This window comes from Schistocerca americana, chromosome 5, assembly GCF_021461395.2.
Source record: "Schistocerca americana isolate TAMUIC-IGC-003095 chromosome 5, iqSchAmer2.1, whole genome shotgun sequence".
NCBI classification, from domain to species: Eukaryota; Metazoa; Arthropoda; class Insecta; order Orthoptera; family Acrididae; genus Schistocerca; species Schistocerca americana.
Window position 1 is genome coordinate 710,518,495 of NC_060123.1, and position 24,263 is coordinate 710,542,757.

Below are 24,263 nucleotides of genomic sequence, written 5' to 3' on the forward strand. Positions count from 1 at the left end.
TGCTACACGCAAGGTTGTCGAGAGAATAACAAAGGGATGTCCACAGGGCTCAATCTGCAGACCAATATTCTGGAATATCGCAATCGAGCGCTTGGTGAACCTGCTGGTATGTGACGACAGGGTAAGAGGTGTGGGGGCGTACGCAGACGACCTGCTCGTAGCTGTGTCAGCCAACTCGAGAGCAGCACTAGAGACAAAAAGCACGCAACTGCTTCGGAAAGTTAACAACTGGCGCAAAGAAAACAGAACTGTATATTTACTGTTCAGAGGGACACTACAGAGGAATCCAGTTCTAAAATTAGACAATAAAATTATACAGAGGAAGCAAAAAACACATTATCTAGGACTGCATCTTGACGAAAAACAGACTTTTAAGTATCATATCAAATTGACAGTTGCCAAAGCCTCCAAAATTATTCACAAACTAGCAACACTAAACACAACTCAGTACAAATTACCTATTAAGACGATAAGGACCTACCACATTGCGATATCTGAATACTTTCTGAATACTTCACATGCTTCTCCACAAGTGCGTGGGCTCACAGACTGAACATACAGACTAACAAGAGAATTGCAAGACAAAGTCAACGTAGTGTACTCCTGATAATGAGCGAAGCCCTCAACACCACATCACTAGAGGCGAGACACTTTGCGTTGTGATGAGGACCTGCCCTATAGACATAACAATACGGTATAGAACTGCACTTTATTGGCTTGAGAGGGACAGGCTCGATGAGTCACCTAAATTACAGGAATCAACATTATGAACAAAACACAAATGAAACAATCGCGGATTCGAACATGTCAGAGAGGGTGGGACACATTTGACAGAGGTCACCGTTTACACTCTTTCTTTCCTGAAGTATGCGAAAGGTTACAACTGTAACATGTCGACCCAAGCCGGGGGATGGTCTGACAGGCTACGGGCCGTATCGCGTACTTTTAAACCGCATGGGATTAATTAACGATGAAATATGTGTTTGTCGAGAAACTGGGACATCAGAACGTGTCACACTGCTGTGCAACACGCTAGCACAAGTGATACCTGTACAGAACGACAGTGACATCGCCTGAATTATACGTAATCTCAATGATAAGAAGGCAATAAACAGCGTAGCCGATATTGTATCAAACACACTGCATGAAGAATACAAGCGCCAAAACCCACATGGATGGAGGCGTAGACAAACAGAAACAACAGAATAAACCACATTGGAGTACACAAGCATGACTACCGACTACAAAACTAAGGAAGGAACCAACATACTAAGAACATGACTCAGAAGGGATCAACATGTAAGGGACCCAAACCAACAATGCTTGACACTGCATTCCACAACACAGTCACAAACAACACTACAGGCAGTAAAAATCATATAACAAAGAAACACCGACACCACGTACTAAGACTCCAGTAATAACATTATGTTGCTTGGGAGGAGAAGGCACGAAGAACTTTTATTCCGAGGCACACCAGCAGTAATGTACTGTTCGTCTTATATCTATTTAAAAATACACTGAATTAATTTCATACATCAAATGAATTTTCTGTATAAAACATGTATAAAACTAAAAATGTAATGTATTAACTTATTTAAGGAATAATGCATTCAATAGCAATGAACTACATTCTATTTCCACTAAAAATTGACAAATATTAGTGTATTCCTCATATAAAGCTAAAATTCATGTATTCCGTGTTTGAAATGTGCAGTCACTATTTAATATGTATAATACCAGGTGTTTGTATCTAAGGTATCACATATAATATACCGCAAATATCAAAAGTAGGAAAAACAAAGAGCTGCTGTATATCAAGTAGTGTCATGCCTTGCAATACTCCCAGTAATATACCGATACACACAAACTCAGTAAACATATATAAGCACAAACCATTCAAGTTGAGAATAGCTCGAGGTTCTACCGAGACCTTCTCACCTAAAATAAGTAGAAACAAGCCATTACCAACCAACATGCTGCATACGCTATATTACACATCCAGACACAGTATATCCCTTGCCTCTACATATCGCAAATTATTTTCACCAAACTCGTTGTATCACATTTTTATTTTTATTTTTCTTTGACATTTGCATTTTGTAAATTATACTCTCATCAACTACCCAGAAACAAATTACATAGAACCATTTTAACTGTTATAAGCACTCAATTAGCTGTAACCTTAAAGAAATTTTTATATACAATGTTCTTCACATTATTTAAAAAAGCATTAACAACGGTATACGAATAACATTGTAATGAGAAGTGTTTCCTATTGGATTTAGAAGCATCCGATCCCCCTTACAGTTCATGGAAGTAGATTACTCTGAGCTGTTAATGAATTAAATGAAAATAAGTAAATGGTGTATCAGTTACAAGCTACTGGCCTTCCAGGAGAGGTTCCCTGTGGTGACCGTAGCCACACTAGTATCATAGATGTACATTAACAGAATAACTCCGACAATGTCTTCGAGGCTTATGAAACTGCACAGCAACCCGCCTAATGGCGAGACATCTCCTCAGGCCGGGAAAGAGCCTGTATTATGCAGTTATTAAACAATTTCTATGTCCCATCCTCAATATGTGCGAGGGTTACAAAAAGAGCAATGGTGCATTGGTTAGAAGTTACTGGACACCAAGGGAGATTACAAGTGTTGATTGCAGCAGCAAAATTATAATAGTTGTCCACTAGCAGAAAGGCTCTGACATTGTCCTATAGCCTTGTGCAATATCCCAGCATCCACACAATGGCGAGACAACTCCTGAGGCCGAAATTGGTCTCTTTGAGAGTAGTCGGAAGGAAGCCTGTAGTATGCAATCACGAAGCAATTTTTTTGTCACACCCTCAATGTGAGGGTGCGAGGGTTACCAGAAACTGGCAACGGTTAATGTTAATGACTCTGAGCACTATGGGACTTAACTGCTGTGGTAATCAGTCCCCTAGAACTTAGAGCTACTTAAACCTAACTAACCTAAGGACATCACACACATCCATGCCCGAGGCAGGATTCGAACCTGCGACCGTAGCGGTCGCGCAGTTCCAGACTGAAGCGCCTATAACTGCTCGGCCACACCGGCTGGCACTGGCAACGGTGCACCAGTTAAAGTATCATAGATGTACACTAGCAGGATGACTCCAACAATGTTCTCCAGACTAATCCAATAGCCCAGAACCTGCCTAGTGGTGAGACGACTCCTGACAGCAACCGAGCGAGGTGGTGCAGTGGTTAGCACACTGGACTCGCATTCGGGAGGACGACGGTTCAATCCCGTCTCCAGCCATCCTGATTTAGATTTTCCGTGATTTCCCTAAATCGTTTCAGGCAAATGCCGGGATGGTTCCTTTGAAAGGGCACGGCCGATTTCCTTCCCCATCCTTCCCTAACCCGAGCTTGCGCTCCGTCTCTAATGACCTCGTTGTCGACGGGACGTTAAACACTAACATCCTCCTCCTCCTCCTCCTCCCTCCTGACAGCAGCTTTAGTCTCTTGGAGACACGTCGACAAGGAGCCTGTAGTACGCATATGTGAAGCAGTTTGCGTCACATAGTCAATGTGAGGCTAAGAGGGTTTAAGCAAACGGGCAGGGGTGCACCTGTTACAAGCTATTGGACTCCCAGTAGAGGTTCCATGCGATAACTGTAGCCACACTTGTACCATAGATCTACACTATCAGAATGACTCCGAGAATGTGCTCAAGGCTTATGCAATAGCCCAGCACCCTTCTAATGGCGAGGCAGATTCTGTGGGCAGCAATATTTTCCTGGTGAGACGTCGGCAGAGAGCCTGTAGTATGTAATGGCGAAGCAATTTCTGTGTTCCATCGTGAATTTGAGGGTGGAAGGGTTACAGTAATCAGGCAGCGGTGCATCGGTTTAAAACTACTGGAGACCGAGGAGACTATAGCCAAATGCCAGCGCCAAAATCATAAATGTACACTAGGAGAATGGCTCTGACAGTGTCCTCGAGGCATATGTATAAGCGCAGAACCCGCCCAATGGAAATGCAACACCTAGGGCAGCAATACTGTCTTCGAGACACGTCGGGAGTGAGACTGTTTTATGCAACGGCGAAGCATTTTCTGTGTCACATCTTCATTGTGAGGGTGTGGGGGTTACAAGCTACTGGATACAGAATAGATTTTCCATGCGGCGACAGTAGGCGAGTACTAGCGTGATGAGAGTATTTGGATTGTATTTACATATTTGCTGTCAAATGTCCTAAACCCCAGCACCATAACACTTTGGTCCACCAAAAACTATACACGCATACAAGAAATATGCATTTCCTCTCACAAGCCGTGTCAGTTGAATGTCAGCAGTACGTTCACCTCTCACTCCAATCTGCGTTGAGTTCTGTAATAGAAGCACTCATTATTATTAACCTGGTTTCGTACTGGCTTAGACAGAAGTGACCGCTTTGTCGAACTGTAGCAGTAGGGGTACTGAGTCTATTATCAAACAAAATCAAGTGTTACTGAAGTGGAAAGGCGTATGTGATTGACTGTTGTCGTTGTCACATCATATACATTTGTAATTATGTTAGTTTCCATGGTAAATCATGAGCTGGCCTGCTGACTGTCGATTTGACAAGAAACACGTCAGAATCTACTACCAGCCATTGTTAGAAGCGGCTGGTGAAATGCGTACTGCTGCTCAGTAGTTCATCTGTGCAGCGGTAAGAGTAGGCAACATGAAATGATCTGAGTTTGTTTTTAAAGCATTGGTTATCTATCGCTAGCTTTCATTCATAAGAGAAGTGTTGAAATACTTATAAGGCTGCGTACTTTGCTACTTTCTGAGCATCGTTGTGCTGCATATAGCCTAGGAGAAAGAGGAGGTCGCTCTGGTGGAACTTGGAAATGTCTGTGTCACTGTTTTACGAAATTTTATAGTATTTACGTTGTGAAATCCTACGTTCTAATAACAAAGTAATAAGTGTTCTATACATTGTTATGATCCTGATTTTAATGGAACAGTTGAACATCAATAATGTAATTTTACCTCTTTGAAACGACTACCAGCTGTTTGGTAGTGGACAGATCAGCTGTTAAGTCCCATAGAGCTCAGAGCCATTTGAACCATTATTGATTGGGTCGGAAATTAAAATAACGTTAAAAAACCACAGTCGTCTCCACATAATACGCAAAAACAAGTTTGTAATTGTAAGAGAATGCCACTTTTATTCCTACAGTCCGATTCGTGAACTGTGGTGGTCTGTGAAGGATCCAAGTGGCAGGTGCATTGCGCTGGAAGAATTCGTGTATCCTGCAAGTCATGTCTTTCGCTTCCCACCATCATCACAACTCGTAAAAATGAAACAAAATTTCGCCAGATAACATGCTGCCATCATGTTTAATCCTTACACTGTTTACGACATTCGCAACACAGGATACTGCTGAACTTTCATTGGCTCGTGCAGAATGCGTGATGTAGGTGCCCACAACGAGCCTAAACTCCACCACCATAGTGCATGACTTCAACTATAGAGCTATACTTGTGAATACTCTTATTATCTCATTTACCTCTATACATGCAAGGCAATGTCCAAACTGGCAGTAGTAGGGCAATGGTGGTATAGACCCAAATTGTGGGTTGTCTTCATCAGGGGCAAACATACATTTAGAAGCAAACCTACTGTTCTCTTTTGACTGACAGATCCTTTAGTTATTATTCGATTAAGTGGTTTCCATGTCACATCTACCCCTCACCCTCCTCCCCCCCCCCCATCATCCTCCGCCACCATTGGCTCGTGCAGAATGCGTGAGTGGGTGCACACCACGAGCCTAAATTCCACCACCATAGTGCATGACTTCAACTATAGTGTTATACTTATGAATACTCTTATTGTCTCATTTACCTCTATACATGCAAGGCAATGTCCAAACTGGCAGTAGTAGGGCAATGGTGGTATAGACCCAAATTGCGGGTTGTCTTCATCTGGGCAAAGCATACATTTAGAAGCAAACCTACTGTTCTCTTATGACTGACAGATCCTTTAGTTATTATTCGATTAAGTGGTTTTCAATGTCACATCTACCCCTCCCCTCCTCCCCCCCCCCGCCCCATCCTCCTCCTCCAGCCCTTTGGGAACTCCTCTCGCCAATACAAGAACACTTTTGATACCAATTTGATTGACTAATTAATTAATTTGATCAATTAATTAACTATTCCATCTCTGAGAAATCCGCCAGCCTTTCCCCTCCCTTTCTATATCTGAATATTGGCAGCAAAAGGACTCAATTGACTAGCCATTTTGGAGGAAATCAATCACAGAGGTTTGAATACTGTTGAAACAATTTCGGCTAGGCAAGACAGTGTGTGAAATATTGTTTATTCACTCAATTTATGGGCTACAAGACGGCGGACAGAGTGTGAATTTTAGTTTATTTATTTATTTAAGGTAGTTCATGGGAAATAGATTGATTTGTATGGAATATTATTTAAACAGTTTAGACAATATGTGAAATATTGTTTATTTAAACAATTTCTTCGACACAAGGTGGTGTATGGAATATAGTTGATTTATTTGTTTAAAGAATGTGCAGGGAAATCGATTGCAGTGTGTGGAATATTGTTCTACAATATAGACAGTGTGTGGAATATTGTTTATTTAAACAATTTACAGGGTACAAGGTGATATATGGAACAAAGTTAATTGAAAGGACTTGCCAGAAAATCGATTGCAGAGTGTGGTATATTTAAACAATTGTGGCGCCTTTCATTCTCATCGTGTATCCAAACATGTAATAACAATGCCACAGATCAATCAAACATGTCTGAGAAACATTCTCGCATCTCACCATCTGCACAGTCTACCCAGAGTCAGTGTCTGCAGGGGTGACTTGGAAACAACGATGACACGCTGGCCACCGCAAGTAGCAGCAGGCTAATCCCTGCAAGCGAAAGCGCACATCCTCTTGGCATACTATGCCATCTCAGTTGGACACATCCTGTTTTCGTATGCATGTACCATTCTACTACATACAACTGCACAGGAGGAAGAGCTTCTTTCCAAAGCAAATACCTGACTGGGAGTCGATCCTGAAATACTGCTCAAGTTAATAAATAATCAATTTCTAGTCACAGGATCGTGATTTAGGGGATATATGGCAGACATTGCAGCTATTTCCCACACACAAAAATTGATAATGTCACAAGACTAGTAGCAGATTCGAAATACACTTTAAGAAAGATGGATACATACAAAGAGAGAGGGAGACAACTTTTCCTTGTAGAGAACATAGCAAATAGCGTGGGTATTTTAAACAAACACATTTTTTTATTCTGTTATTGACTCTAAACTGCCCCAGCCTTCCTGGCACACTTTCTTCTGGTACACTGCACAAACTGCTTCAGGAGTTATTAAATCTGGTGCAGAATATGATGTCTTGAAGATGTTGCTTCAGAACATGTGCCAAAGCAAATACTAATTAAGTCGTTAATATAGGTATTTAAACAATTTGCTTCAAACACCCACACACAGATTAAAGCTACTTGAAATAAAATATCGATACTGCGCAGAAATTTACACCCATAAACAATTTAGTTAATTTTTTGATGAGAAATTTCATTAAATAATCCTAACCTATTATTATTTGACGTCACAACGAAGAGATGATGTATGAAATGATAATTGGAATTTCAAATTTAGGTGTAAAACTATACCATCACAGGGAATTTCCGACAACTATTGGTGTGCTACGTGTTTTTCCTTTTTTAAGGCGCTATAAATTCCTAAACTGGTTCTCTCTGATACATTCGGAAGGAGGCGACAGGACAGTAACAACAACAACCAGAAGTACATCTGCAAGACCGAATCCGGTGTGATGTATTAAGAAACACTAAACACGACACACACTACCACGATGCAGTTCATAGCAATAAGTTGTCATGACTAGATATCAGAGATCACTATTGAACGGTAATTTGGCGTCGCGATTGAGTTTCTCAAGAATTATAGAATTCTTAAATCAGTTCTCTCCACTACATTTGGAAGGAAGAAGAGCCTACTGTGTGTTAGAATAGAGACAACAGCAAATACCATTGCAAGGCAGAGTCCATTGCGATGTATTGACAAGCACTAAACACGACTTTGTTAAACCACGATCCAGCCTGTGGCATGATTAACAAAAGCCTTGGGCTCCAGTACCAGAATTGCTTTTTGGTCAGAAGAACATTCGGAAAAGACGATGCTTCTGTGGCCTTAATCGCCTTGAAGAAATCACAAGGTCTTGAATTTGTAAGCAACATAGAAATTCGATTAAAGAAAAACAAAGGAAGATCTATGCAGATAAAACACAGCACACGAGCAAAGGAGCAGGCACTAAGCCAGTTACTGAATAATTCTTCCGTTCCCTCTGACAAAGTCGATAAGGGAGTAAATGCATATTAGTTTGTCGTTACGGGATCCTATTTTCTTAAACTTCCGCCAACATGAAGATCCAGCACGGACACGATGTATTATCCTCACAACACGTTTCTCAGCATTGAATACGTTGTCCACGTGGTCAATTCCTGCAGAAAATTATTCCACACGACATCAAAGAAAGAAAAGTTTAGATAATTTTCTGATAGTTACATTACAAAAACCAGAAATTACAAATAGAAAAATTTTCCTCATCTCAAATGTTAGAAAATGTCAATAACCCTTTATTTCCAGTTCAGGTTCCCATGAATACGCAGATCCCGGAAGTTTGAGAAAAAACTTTTATGTATTTCCGTTCAGTCCTGTGGTATTGTACAAAACTTTGCGAATTACTTTCGTTTCTCTAAATTAAGTGTCATGGCGTTTACTGGGAAGGAATCAATATTAATTTTAAATACTTCATTTACTGGTCGCTGTCCTGTTGCAGCTCGATAGAACTTGGTTATTATGCTTTTGTCCAAGAAAACTGTTTCTACTTTGAGTGCTACATGGAAAGTCATTTAGTTACTGAAAAACCGAGAGTGTACCGAGAACTGAATCCCGTTGTACGGCAGTAGTAATTTGTCCCCATTCAGAAGAAGATTCATCTGGAGAGCTGCGTAACGTATCTAACAAGGCCCTCTGGTCCCTACCAGTTAAATATGAAGTGAAGCACTTGCTCATTACACCTCGAAACACATAAACGTAAACATTCTCCAAAACAATGATGTGACTTATACAGTAAGGTGCCTGTAGAGCTGGTAGAAAAAATGCACTGTGCATCAAATATTTCAGTCAGATATTTGAAAATGCTGTCGCTGAAATTGAAGATGCCATGTTCAATGGACAGGCTCTTATCGAATCCAAACTGTGACTGACTCAGAAGCTAATATTTGAAGATGTGTACAATTTCTTCTGAAACGCATTACCGTCTGCAAAATATTTGAGAAGGAATGTGATAGTGGAATGAGTCGACAACATCTCTATGAGAAGAACATGATTTTAGTACTTTGCTTGAAATGCTATTAGTGACAAGAATTTTTGACTTTAGTAGTGTTCATTATTTTGCTGTTTTCACAGGAAGAAGATAGAGCGGCTTCAGACTGATTGGATGTCGGAGGTACTGGCTGTCGATGGGCGGAGAGGCGCATGCGGCGTTGCCTGCGGTGGTGAGCAGCCAGCCAGTCCGGCCGCCAGCGACTGGCGCCTCGGTGAGTCAAGGGACGTCGTGTCCCGTCTGCCAGCAAGTGGCCTGAGAAACAGGGTCAAGTAGCTCAGACAGGAGGCAGGGGAAACTGCACGACACGCTGAAGAAACAAGAATCGTGCGCAATCACTCACGTAGAATAACGAAGAAATTTTATTTTTGTGTCCTGTCACCAATTTTCATTCACTGTAACCATCATACTACATGGAGACGGCACCATTCTCCGAACATACTGGCAGTACTGCAAATGAAAGTCACGTTCTAATTTAATTTGCATTTTTCTGAAGCGCCAAAGAAACTGGTATAGGCATGAGCTTTCAAAGACAGAGATACCTAAACAGATGGGATACGGTGCTGCGGTCGCCACGCCTGTGTAGGACAACAAATGTCTGACGCAGTTACTGCTGCTACAGTGTAAGGTTATCAAGACTTAAGTGAGTTTGAACTTGGTATTATAGTCGGCGCACCAGCGATGGGACACAGCATCTCCGAGTTGCCGACGCAGCGGGGATTTTCACGTATGACGATTTCACGAGTGTACCCTGAATATCACGAATCCGGCAAAACGTCAGATCTCTCACATTCCCGAGGCCGCAAAAAGGTAATACAAGAACAGGTCCAACGACGACTGCAGAGAATCGTTCAACGTGGCAGAAGTGCAACCCTTCCGCAAATTGCTGCAGATTTCAGTGCTCGGCCATCAACAACCGTCAGCGTGCGAAACGTTCAACGAAATATCATCGATATGCCCTTTCGGAGCCGAAGGCCCACTCGTGTACCCTTGATGACTCCACGGCACAAAGCTTTACTCCTCTCCTAGTCCCGTAAACACCGACATTGGACTGTTGATGACTGAACACATGTTGCTTAGTCGGATGTGTCTCGTTTCAAATAATGCCGAGCGGATGGACTTGTACTGGTATGGAAACAACCTCATGAATCCATGGACGCTGCATGTCAGCAGGGGACTGTTCAAGCTAGTGGAGGCTTTCTACTGGTGTGGGGCGTGTGCTGTCGGAGTGATATGTCTATATATGCCTCTGTAGGTGACACATGCATAAGCATCCTGTCTGATCACCTGCATCGATTCATGTCCACTATGCATTTCGACGAACTTGGGCAATGCCAGCAGAGCAATGCGATACTCCACACGTCCAGAATTGCTACAGAGTGACTTCAGAAAGACTCTTCTGAGTTTAAACGCTTCCGCTGGCCACTGGACTCGCCAGACAAAAATGGTTCAAATGGCTCTGGGCACTATGGGACTTAACATCTGAGGTCATTAGTCCCGTAGAACTTAGAACTACTTAAACCTAACTAACCTAAGGCTATCACACACATCCATCCTACCTCGGGATTCGAACCTGCGACCGTAGCGGTCGCGCGCTTCCAGACGGAAGCGCCTAGAACCGCTCGGTCACTACGGCCGGCCGAACTCGAGAGTCATGTACATTATTGAAACTTCCTGGCAGATTAAAACTGTGTGCCGGATCGAGACTCGAACTCGAGACCTTTGCCTTTCGCGGGGAAATGCTCTACCATCTGAGCTACCCGAGCACGACTCACGCCCCGTCCTCACAGCTTTAATTCTGCCAGTACCTCGTCTCCTACCTTCCAAACATTATTGACCATACCTGGGATGCCTTGTCATGTGCTGTTCAGAATAGATCTCCACCTCATCGTACTCTTACGGATTTATGGACAGCCCTGCAGGATTCATGGTGTCAGTTCCCTCCAGCACTACTTCAGACATTAGTCGAGTTCATGCTACTTCGTGTTGCGGCACTTACGCGTGCTCGAGAGGGCCGTACACAATATTAAGAATGTGTACCAGTTTCTTTAACTCTTCAGTGTATAATGTTATTTATTCTTTTATTTCAGTGTGCAGTTACCAAAGCAGATATCTATGAATTTTGTGCAGTCCAGATCTCTACCTTGTTTGAACTAAGGCAACTGCTAGTGGCACCTACTTGTGGCCAACATTGCTGATTGGAAACATTTAGTACTGTACTTTGTAGCTGTGATTTCTCGTTCCTTATGTGAACATTTAACGTTACGTTGTGTTGGCAGAAGAGCCAACACCTGTTACTAGTGGAGGCCGAAATGCACGCGTTTTAGCTCACGAAGGCTGGCGTGAGGAAAGAAGGACTACACTGACGTGAGGTCTGGAACATGACAAGGAATTAGAATTCAGAAAGCGGACGTAATTACTTTGATACTTAACTTTAATCCATTAATGATGAACGTCGCTCTTGACGGTACATGATTCACAATATTATCTGTTCAGAATACATTATTGAAGAATATGGCGCCTTGCTATGTCGTAGCAAATGACGTAGCTGAAGACTATGCTAAACTGTCGTCTCTGCAAATGAGAGCATATGTAGGCAGTGAACCATCGCTAGCAAAGTCGGCTGTACAACTGGGGCGAGTACTAGGGAGTCTCTCTAGACTAGACCCGCCGTGTGGCGGCGCTCGGTCTGCAATCACTGATAGTGGTGACACGCGGGTCCGACGTATGCTAACGGACCGCGGCCGATTTAAAGGCTACCACCTAGCAAGTGTGATGTCTGGCGGTGACACCACACGTTACGTTTGATGTGTCATTTATTCACAGATACAGAAAAATCAACACACAGATCGACATACTAACACCCCCTAACTCTTGGCTTACTTCTCACGTAAGTAACAATAGCTATTGATTTTGTCTGCTACGTATGTTACAAACGTAAAACTACATTCACTGTACTAAGTGGCCGAATATGCTGGTTTACTATTTCGACAGTTAGCGTAATGATTCTGTGAATTTTGCTTGCAAATACTGACTAGCGATACATTTTAATATTCTTTTCCTTCTTTTACAATGACTGCAACTGTTTATAAATTTCTGTAGAACGCTTAGTCGTTGGAGTCATTTTCGAATCCATTTCCTGTGGTGTTAAATATTAATGGTAAAGTTTTGCATTTTTCACATCACGAGTGACATAGTTGCAGGGTTTCCAGAAACAGCCATTATGATGAATTAAAATACCGGTGAAGTGTAAGAGCTGCAACTGAGGGAACATTTGCAAGTCAAACACTGTTCCATGCGATGTCTCACTTCGCTACTAAAACGTGCCCTAACTTTTTTCACATATATTGTTTCTGTTTTAAAAATTAATGCACGGTTGTTGCCTTCATTCGAATTTCTAACTGCCAATTATGTAACATCCTTTGTCCTGCGCCAAGCACGTGTCAGTTTTTTGATTCTCCGTACACCGTTTCGACATAACTCGATAAATGTGCGTTCAGTTCACAGTCAGTGTTGCATAACACTTCTGGCAGCCTTTCCCTAGCAGCTATCAACGCGCTGGATGTTTCACATTCTTCTGTCAATTGCAATGAAACTTCTGTGTTAACGTTAATGCTTTAACGAACAGTATACAGCTATTAGTTCTGTTAATAGAGTACGAAAATGGGACAACATCTTACTCCATGCAGCTGATCATCATTCTAAAAAAATGTCAAAGATACAGCGCACCTCAAAACAAGTAACTGCTTCTCTAGAAATGTTTACTCCACATACAAACTGATCTTGTCACAACGGTCGATCATTACTATAGCTTCGCGTTGGTTTTCATATGTATACAGCTTGTCTTTGTTGTCGTTTGAATTGTGAGAAGAGATGAGTTGCTAACATCACTGAAGTGTGCGTTCAAAATGTCATGTGGTACTTCAGCACAACAAGCGTTTAAGTGTCTTCTAGACACAATATCTGTTTCCAGAATGAGATTTTCACCCTGCAGTGGAGTGTGCGCTGATATGAAACTTCCTGGCAGATTAAAACTGTGTGCCGGACCGAGACTCGAACTCGGGACTATTGCCTTTCGCGGGCAAGTGCTCTACCATCTGAGCTGCCCAAGCGCGACTCACACCCCGTCCTCACAGCTCCACTTCTGCCAGTACCTCGTCTCCTACCTTCCGAACTTTACAGAAGCTCTCCTGCGAAGGTTCGCAGGAGAGCCACATTAAGTGTGGTGAAGCCACTGCAATACAGTGTTTACTAGTTGCTTCTCAACTATTTTTACATGCATTTTATGGTTATACGTGTTTTGTGTTGATACGAACTTATACTAAGTAACTGCTGCTTGTAGTGTAGGTATTGGGGAATGATCTGCAGGAACATCATGTTAATAAATTATGTGTAAATCACTATCATTTCTCAATTTGCTTTGCAGCCTAGTATTACGCTTTTCTCACGCCATCATTGTTGCACTTTTTCACACGATAATACACAAATACGAATTTGAAAATAAAAAATAAGAAGACAGACTGAAATAGCACTGCAAATAATAAATATCTAATTAGTTGCAAAAGAGACTGCGACATACTTAGTCCAAATCCACGTGCATGCTACAGCTGCTTTCCTCATTACGTGTGTGTGTTGGGGTTTATGGGCGCTCAACATCGAGGTCATCAGCGCCCTCCTCATTACAATATAATGCAAAAATAGGGAACTACTACTACAAAGGAAATTCTCTATTTATAATTACGGGCTAGCAGTAAACATTAACTGATTTCTAATCATGCACTAACTATTCAGACTACCAGAAAATCAGAAGATTTCCAGTATCTTCGGTTAAGAGTCGACAGCTGAGACTTCTGTATCTTTACTTAAACTGCTAAATGTAACAGAAACTTACTGAATGAAATTGAGTGGAACTGAATATACTGTCTCTTTGCTTGTTTCTTTTTTTTATCATTTCAACACTGAAATACAGAGTTTTCCCTGGCAAATACAACTCAAACTTATTCTCTTTATTTGTTGTTGTTGTTGTGGTCTTCAGTCCTGAGACTGGTTTGATGCAGCTCTCCATGCTACTCTATCCTGTGCAAGCTTCTTCATCTCCCAGTACCTACTGCAATCTACATCCTTCTGAATCTGCTTAGTGTATTCATCTCTTGCTCTCCCTCTACGATTTTTACCCTCCACGCTGCCCTCCAATACTAAATTGGTGATCCCTTGATGCCTCAGAACATGTCCTACCAACCGATCCCGTCTTCTGGTCAAGTTGTGCCACAAACTTCTCTTCTCCCCAATCCTGTTCAATACTTCCTCATTAGTTATGTGGTCTACCCATCTAATCTTCAGCATTCTTCTGTAGCACCACATTTCGAATGCTTCTATTATCTTCTTGTCCAAACTATTTATCGTCCATGTTTCACTTCCATACATGGCTACACTCCATACAAATACTTTCAGAAATGACTTCCTGACACTTAAATCTATACTCGATGTTAACAAATTTTTCTTCTTCAGAAACGATTTCCTTGCCATTGCCAATCTGCATTTTATATCCTCTCTACTTCGACCATCATCAGTTATTTTGCTCCCCAAATAGCAAAACTCCTTTGCTATTTTAACTGTCTCATTTCCTAATCTAATTCCCTCAGCATCACCCGACTAAATTCGACTACATTCCATTATCCTCGTTTTGCTTTTGTTGATGTTCATCTTATATCCTCCTTTCAAGATACTGTCCATTCCATTCAACTGCTCTTCCAAGTCCTTTGCTGTCTCTGACAGAATTACAATGTCATCGGCGAACCTCAAAGTTTTTATTTCTTCTCCATGGATTTTAATACCTACTCCGAATTTTTCTTTTGTTTCCTTTACTGCTTGCGCAATATACAGATTGAACAACATCGGGGAGAGGCTACAACCCTGTCTTACTCCCTTCCCAACCACTGCTTCCCTTTCATGTCCCTCGACTCTTATAACTGCCATCTGGTTTCTGTACAAATTGTAAATAGCCTTTCGCTCCCTGTATTTTACCCCTGCCACCTTTAGAATTTGAAAGAGAGTATTCCAGTCAACATTGTCAAAAGCTTTTTCTAAGTCTACATACGCTAGAAACGTAGGTTTGCCTTTCCTTAATCTTTCTTCTAAGATAAGTCGTAAGGTCAGTATTACCTCACGTGTTCCAGTGTTTCTACAGAATCCAAACTCATCTTCCCCGAGGTTGGCTTCTACTAGTTTTTCCATTCGTCTGTAAAGAATTCGTGTTAGTATTTTGCAGCTGTGGCTTATTAAACTGATTGTTCAGTAATTTTCACAACTGTCAACACCTGCTTTCTTTGGGATTGGAATTATTATATTCTTCTTGAAGTCTGAGGGTGTTTCGCCTGTTTTGTAAAACTTGCTCACCAGATGGTAGAGTTTTGTCAGGACTGGCTCTCCCACGGCCGTCAGTACTTGCAATGGAATGTTGTCTACTCTGGGGGCCTTGTTTCGACTCAGGTCTTTCAGTGCTCTGTCAAACTCTTCACGCAGTATCGTATCTCCCATTTCATCTTCATCTACATCCTCTTCCATTTCCATAATATTGTCCTCAAGCACATCGCCCTTGTATAGACCCTCTATATACTCCTCCCACCTTTCTGCTTTCCCTTCTTTGCTTCGAACTGGGTTTCCATCTGAGCTCTTGATATTCATACAAGTCGTTCTCTTATCTCCAAAGGTCTTTTTAATTTTCCTGTAGGCAGTATCTATCTTACCCCTAGTGAGATAAGCCTCTACATCCTTACATTTGTCCTCTAGCCATCCAACTCTTTATTTATTGCCCACAATATCCAAGTGCTACGCGATCTGACTGTTCAAATAATTAACACAACAGAATGTCCCTGAATTAGATCCTAACAATGACCCAACATTTTACTTATCTCACAGAAAATCTTCATGACACGAACTACAGCAAATACGGCAAGCAGAAACTACAGCCAGCTAAACAAGAAGATTTTAACTACTGTAGGCTCTAACTACTAATAGGCATTTGGTTAGCAAAGGAAAGACTTTGTTGCACAGCAAACAATGTATTAAGCAGATTTTTACCTTAATCATGTGACATCCAGTTCCAAAAATTATATAATCGTCAATAATTACATTTCCCAAACGTTAGCAGATACATCAATCATCATTTTACAATCCATGTCAAGCCAATACTAAGTCTCCAGGACGGACACACATCCAAACCGTCCATTCGCTAACTGCTAACCTCCAACACTGGTAACTATTACCTTCCCACTGCGAGTCCGACCAGCCACAGAGTCTTTGCAGAGCGCGCACATCGCTGTTAGTGACATTAGTGCAGTCTAAAGCGCTGCCAACATACAAACAATGAAACAGGCTACTTACATCTGATGTACCGCTGCAGGTTTACTCTCACTCTCCAGCCCTCACACTGCGGATGAGACTAAGAAATTGCTTCGCCATTGCACACTACAGGCTCTCTGCCGACGTCTCTCCAAGACACAAATACCGTCCTCTTGAATTCTATCTCCATCAGACGGCCTCTGCGCTATTGCATATGCCTCGATGACTTTTTGGAATCATTCGGCTAGTGTATGTCTTGATAGTGGCGCTGGCATTCGACTATGGTCACTGTATGGAACCTCTCCTGGGAATCCAGTAGCTTGTAACCTATTCACAGCTGCTAGTTTATTGTAACCCCTGCACCCTCACATTGACGATGGGACACAGAACTAACTCTACCATTGCATATTACAGGCTCACTGCAGAAGTGTATAGAAGACACTAATAATACCCGCCGGAACTACATCTCCATCAGACGGGTGCTGCACTATTGCAAATGTCTCGAGTACATTGCCACAGACATTCTGCAAGCTCATTTCAATAATACTGGTAATGTGATTTGGCTACAGTAATCGCATGGAATCTTTCCTGGGTATCCTGTATCTTAATAAAACATTCTCGGGCTTCAAGCCGCGTCAGGTGGTTTACTGCCCACGAGCTTTCTGCAGATATCTCCTATACCACTGTCAAGTGGATGATTGTCGTGTGGTTGTCATTGCCGTGCTTATACAGCCGAGCCATCGCTCGTGATGTCACTGGCGCTCGCTCCCGCACCATATATGGTAATGTTTTGGCCGCGCGACCGCCCGGCCCGCTTCAACCCCCTCAACACCGGATCCCACGCTGAACTCAGCTGCAATCCACCGTCTCTATTGAAGGTGTCGTCGGAAATCCTAATCTCTATGGCCTCGTTTATCACGATATCCCAGAATCCATTAGTTCGTTAATAATAGACGTCTCACCGAATGCAAATCGGTGTCCGTTTTCCAGAGCATGATCTGCTACAGTCGACTTTTCGTGATAGCGTGGACGGTAACACCTTTCATGTTCCATACGGCGCTATTCTTGTAAATTCCTGGCGTTCTGAGGCCTACATTGTCTTTCACAGATTTCATTAGTTGCCGGATCTTTGCCGGAAGCCTGAAGATTGTGTCTATTTTATGCCTCTTCAGGAGCCGACTTATCTTCCGTGTGGCGGAACCACAAAACGGTAACAATGCAAACTGCTTGGTGTCTTCTTCAGAGGTCTTCTTCCTTTGAGGCATGGATGACACTGCATGTGAGATATGTTTATTGTTGTTCCGTTTCCCTTAAAAACTTTGCGTAAGTGGCTAATTCTCTCATCAAGTTTACAGCATCTGAGACGGTTTCAGCTCGATGTATTAAGTTTCTGTGCTGCGTGATGGAAGCTGGTGGCGTGCAGATACCGCTTCGTGTGGGTGGGCTTCATGTTGACTGTGGATGTTGTATCACAGACACAGTCCCTTTGACTATTCAGAGATTTCACTAAACCCGCTCAAAGGTATAAGCAACCATGCAAGAGCATCGATTATTAGACGGTGGAATCCGACAGCCAGAAAGTTCCAGTAATTCCACGAGGAAGGACCTGCACTGCTGATGTTGTCTGTAGTTCAAGCATGTGCAGACGGTCAATACAGCGGTTCGAATGCGTCCGCGTTGTGACTTTGTGCCAGGAAGGGCTCTCAACAAGGGAATTGTCCAGGCGTCTTGGAGTGAACCAAAGCGATGTTGTTCGCACATGGAGAAGATGCAGAGAGACTGTTGATGAGATGCGTAACTCAGGCCGCCCAATGACCATTGCTGCGGTGGATGGGCGCTACCTATGGATTATGGCTCGGAGGAAACCGGTCAGCAACCCCACCATGTTCAATAACGCTTTTCGTGCAGCCACAAGACGACGTGTTACGACACGAACTGTGCAAAATAGACTGAATGATGCGCAACTTCACTCCAGATGTCCATACGAGGTCCATCTTTGCAACCACGACACCATGCAGTGCGGTACAGATGGGCTCAACAACACGACGAATAGACCGCTCAGGATTGGCATCACGTTCTCACACCGATAGCGTTGCATATGCCTTCAACCAGATAATCGTCGCAGACGTGTTTGGACGCAACCCGGTCAGGCTAAACGCCTTAGACACACTGTCCATCGAGTGCAGCAAGCTGGAGATTCCCCTGCTGTTTTGGGGTGGCGTTATGTAGGGCGACGTACACTGCTGGTGGTCATGAAAGACGTCGTAGCGGCTGTACGATACGTGAATGCCATCCTCTGACCGATAGTACAACCATATTGGCAACATATTCGCGTGGCATTCGCCTTCATGGACGATGATTCGCACCCCCATCGTGCATATCTTATGAATGACTTCCTTCAGCATAATGACATCGCTCGACTAGAGTGGCCAGCAAGTTCTCCAGGCATGAACACTATTCAAATTTTATGTACAGGTTCCGAAACTCTTGGAACAGAGGTACCGCAAAACGTCTTTTGAAGTGTGTGTAATACTGGCTCTGTCATTCGGACACAGTCACCACATGGAACCTCCTATCACACTCACATTGACGATGGGACACATAAATTGCTTTCCCACTGAGTACTACGGACTCTCTACGACGTCTCTGCAAGACACTAAAGTTCTCCTCAGTAACTGCATCTCCTTCTGACGGGTACTATTCTATTATACAGGGTAGTCCACTGATAGTGACCGGGCCAAATATCTCACGAAATGAGCATCAAACGAAAAAACTGCAAAGAACGAAACTCGTCTAGCTTGAAGGGGGAAACCAGATGGCGCTATGGTTGGCCCGCTAGATGACTCTGCCATAGGTCAAACGGATATCAACTGCGTATTTTTAAATAGGAACCCCCATTTTATTACATATTTGTGTAGTACATAAAGAAACATGAATGTATTAGTTGGACCACATTTTTCGCTTTGTGATAGATGGCGCTGTAATAGTCACAAACGTATAAGTACGTGGTATCGCGTAACATTCCGCCAGTTTGGACGGTATTTGCTTCATGATACATTACCTGTGTTAAAATGGACCGTTCACCAATTGCGGTAAAGGTCGATATCGTGTTGATGTATGGCTATTGTGATCAAAATGCCCAACGGGCGTGTGCTGTGTATACTGCTCGGTATCCTGTTTCACATAATCCAAGTGTCCGGACCGTTCGCCGGATAGCTACGTTATTTAAACAGGAAGTGTTCAGCAACATGTGAAACGTCAACCACGACCTGCAACAAATGATGATGCCCAAGTAGATGTTTTAGCTGCTGCCGCGGCTAATCCGCACGTCAGTAGCAGACAAAATGCGCGAGAATCGCGAAACTCAAAAACGTCGGTGTTGAGAATGCTACATCAACATCGATTGCATCCGTACCATATTTCTATGCACCATGAATTGCATGGCGACGACTTTGAACGTCGTGTACAGTTCTGCCACTGGGCAAAAGAGAAATTACGGGACGATGATAGATTTTTTGCTGGGCGTTCTATTTAGCGAGGAAGCGGTAACGTAAACCGGCATAATATGCACTATTGGGCAACGGAAAATCCACGATGGCTGCGGCAAGTGGAACATCTGCGACCTTGGCGGATTAATGTATGGTGCAGCATTATGGGAGGAAGGATAATTGGCCCCCATTTTATCGGTGGCAATCTAAATGGTGCAATGTATGCTCATTTCCTATGTAATGCACTACCGATGTTACTACAAGATGTTTCACTGCATGACAGAGTGGCGATGTACTTCCAACATGATGGATGTCCGGCTCATAGTTCGCGTGCGGTTGAAGCGGTATTGAATAGCATATATCATGACAGATGGATTGGTCGTCGAAGCACCATACCATGGCACGCACGTTCACCGGACCTGACGTCCCCGGATTTCTTTCTGTAGGGAAAGTTGAAGGATATTTGCTATCGTGATCCACCGACAACGCCTGACAACATGCGTCAGCGCATTGTCAATGCATGTGCGAAGATTACGGAAGGCAAACTACTCGCTGTTGAGAGGAATGTCGTTACACGTATTGCCAAATGCATTGAGGTTGACGGACATCATTTTGAGCATTTATTGCATTAATGTGGTATTTACAGGTAAACACGCTGTAACAGCATGCGTTCTCAGAAATGATAAGTTCACAAAGGTACATGCATCACATTGGAACATCCGAAATAAAATGTTCAATCGTACCTACGTTCTGTATTTTAATTTAAGAAACCTACCTGTTACCAACTGTTCGTCTACAATTGTGAGCCATATGTTTGTGGCTATGACATCGCCATCTATCACAAAGCGAATAAAGTGGTCCAACTAAAACATTCATATTTCTTTACGTACTACACGAATATGTAATAGGCAATGGGGGTTCCTATTTTTTAAAAAAAACGCAGTTGATATCCGTTTGACCTATGGCAGCGCCATCTAGCGAGCCAAACATAGCGCCATCTGGTTTTCGCCTTCAAGCTAGACAAGTTCCGTTCTTTGTAGTTTTTTCGTTTGACCCATATTTCGTGAGATATTTGGCCCGATCACGATTAATCCATGCATCGGGGACATTCTACTAACGTTTATTTATGATGCTGGCTCTGGCCTTCGGCTACGTTCATCCCTTGGAACTTCACCTTGGCGTCCAGTAGCTTGTAACTGATGCGCCGCTAGCGGTTTACTATAACTCTCGACGATAGGAGTCAGAAATTATTTCGCCATTGCATTCTACAGGCAATCGTGTGACCCCTCCCAAGACACTAATACTCCCCTCAGAAGCAATGGTTGCCAGTGTGCTGTAACCCTCTCCCTCTCACACTGACGACGGGACACAGAGACTGCTTCACCATTGGCTACTACAGGCTCTCAGGTGACGTGTTTGGTAGACACTAATAAGCCCCTCAGGAACAGCACCTCGATCAGGCGGGCGCTGTGCTACTGCATATCGCCTGAGAACATTGCCGGAGCCATTCTGCTAGTGTATAACTATGATTCCGGCGCTGGTGTACGGCTACAGTCACCCCATGGAACCTCTACTAGGTGTCCCATAGCATGTAACTGATGCACCACTACTTGTTTACTGTACCTCCCTCACACTAACATTGACAATGGGACTCAGAAATTCCTTCAGCGTCCATTTTACAGGACACCAATGCTGGCCTCACCAATTGCCTCGCCATTGAACGGGTGCTGCACTACTGCATATGCCTCGAGGACATTGTTGGAGTCATTGTGCTACCATATGTCTACGATAGTCTCGCTATTATTTGACTACGGTTACCGCATGGGACCTCCCGTTTCTGTCCAGTAGCTTGAAACAGATAACACAGCTGCAGGTTTACTGTAGCCATAGCACCCTCACATTGATGCTGGGACACAGACATTGCTTCATAATTACATACAGGCTCTTTTCCGACGTCTCTCCAAGAGACTGCCCTCAGGAATTGTCTCGCAATTAGACGGGTGCTGCGCTGTTGCATGTGGCTCAACGACATGGTTCATAGTGACGTCATTGTGTTACTTAATATTACGATACGTGCGCTACCATCACCCAATGGAACCTTTCCATGATGTCCAGAAGCTAGTAACAGATGCTCCGCTGCAGGTTTACTGTGACCCTTTCATAACCACATTGACGATGCGACACAGTAATTGCTTCGTCATTGCTCTCTCCTGGAGTCTCGCCAAGACACTTATGCTCTGCTCAGGAATTGCATCTCATTCAGACAGATGCTGCGCTGTTGCATGTGTATCGAGGACTTTGTTGGAGACTTTCTGCTAGTGTATATCTGCGATACTGGCGCTGACATTCGGATATAGTCCCCGCACGGAACCTCTCATGTGAGTCTAGTAGCTTGTTTCTGATACACCACTGCCGATATTCTGTAACCCTTGCTCCCTCACATTGACGATGGGACATAAAAATAGTGTCGCTATGGCTCTCTGTTGACATCTCCCCAACAGACTAATGCTCCCCTCAATAAATGCATCTCCTTCAGATCGGTGCTACGCTGTTGCATATACCTCGAGGAAGTTGCTGGAGTCATTCTGCTAGTGTACACTGGCACTGGCATTAGGATACCGTCACGCCATGGATCCTTTCCTGGGTGTCTAGTATCTCATAACAGATGCACTGCTTCCGGTTTACTGAAACCCTCGCACCCTGGAATAGACGATGGGACATAGGAATTGCTTCAGCATTGCATACAACAGACCCTCTGCCGACGTCTCTCCAAGAGTTTAGTCCTCCCCTAAGGAATTTCACCCCAACAGACGGGTGTTCAGCTATTGCATATGCTTCGAGTACATTGTTGTAGACATTCTGCTAGTTTACATCTATGATACTCGCACTGGAATTAGGCCATGGTCACCACACGGAGCCTCACATTTGTCCTACAGCTTGTAACTAACCTACTGATTCAGGTTTACTGTAAGCCTCGCACCGTCGCATTGACTATGGGATTCAGAAATTACTTTTCCATTGCATACTACAGGCTGCCTGTCAATGTCTTTCCAAGAGACTAATGATGAACTCAGGAACAGCTTCGCCATTATGTGGGTGCTGTGCTATATCATATACCTTACGGACATTGTTGGAATTATTTTGCCAGTGTGTACTGGCGCTGTAATTCAGCTATGGTCACCGCTTGGAACATCCCCGCACCCTCAGGTTGACGATGGGACACAGGAAATGCTTCGCCATTACATACTACATGCTCCCTCCCACATCTGTCCAAGACACTAATGCTATAATCACAAATTGCCTCGCCATTTGAAAGGGTGCTGCACTATTACATACTCCTCGACGATTTGTAGGAGACATTCTCCTACTGTATGTCATACTGGCGCTTGCATTCGGCTACGATCACCGCGTGGAACCTTCCTGGGTGTCCAGTAGCTTGTAACCGGTGTACCGCTGTCGGTTAACTGTAACCCTCACACCCTCAAATTCAAGAAGGGGCATAGCAATTGCTTCGCCACTGCGAACTACAAGCTTGGTGCCGACGTCTCTCCATGACACTAATGCTCACTTCAAGAACTGCATCTCCATCAGAGGGTACTGCGCTATTGCATATGCCGCGAGGAGTTTGTCTATGGGTGTCCTGCGGATTGTAGCCGATGGACCACAGCAGGTTTACTGTAGCACCCAATCTCTCACATTGCCGATGGGACACAGGAATTGCTTCCCTATTTTATACTACCAAGCTCTCTGCCGACGTCTCTCCAAGACATTGATTCTCTCCTCAGGAACTGGCTCCCCATTAGACGGGTGCTGCACTATTGCATATGCCTCGAGGACACTTTTGGAATCGTTCTGAGTACGTCTACAACACAGGCTCTGGTGTCCAGTAGATCGTAGCTGATGCACCTGTGCCAGTTTACTGGTACCCTCACACTCTCACATTCACGATGGGACTCAGAACTTACTTCGCCACTGCATACTACAAGCTCTCTGACGACGTCTAATTTAGGCACTAAGGCGGCCCTAAGG

General features: G+C 43.5%; 1 non-coding gene across 1 annotated transcript; it reads left to right on the forward strand.

Moving 5' to 3' along the window:
- The first annotated feature begins 3,212 nt into the window (after positions 1-3,212).
- On the forward strand, positions 3,213-3,285 carry Trnaa-cgc. The gene has a single exon. It is a non-coding gene; the product is annotated as a tRNA-Ala (tRNA).
- Positions 3,286-24,263: the final 20,978 nt, after the last annotated feature.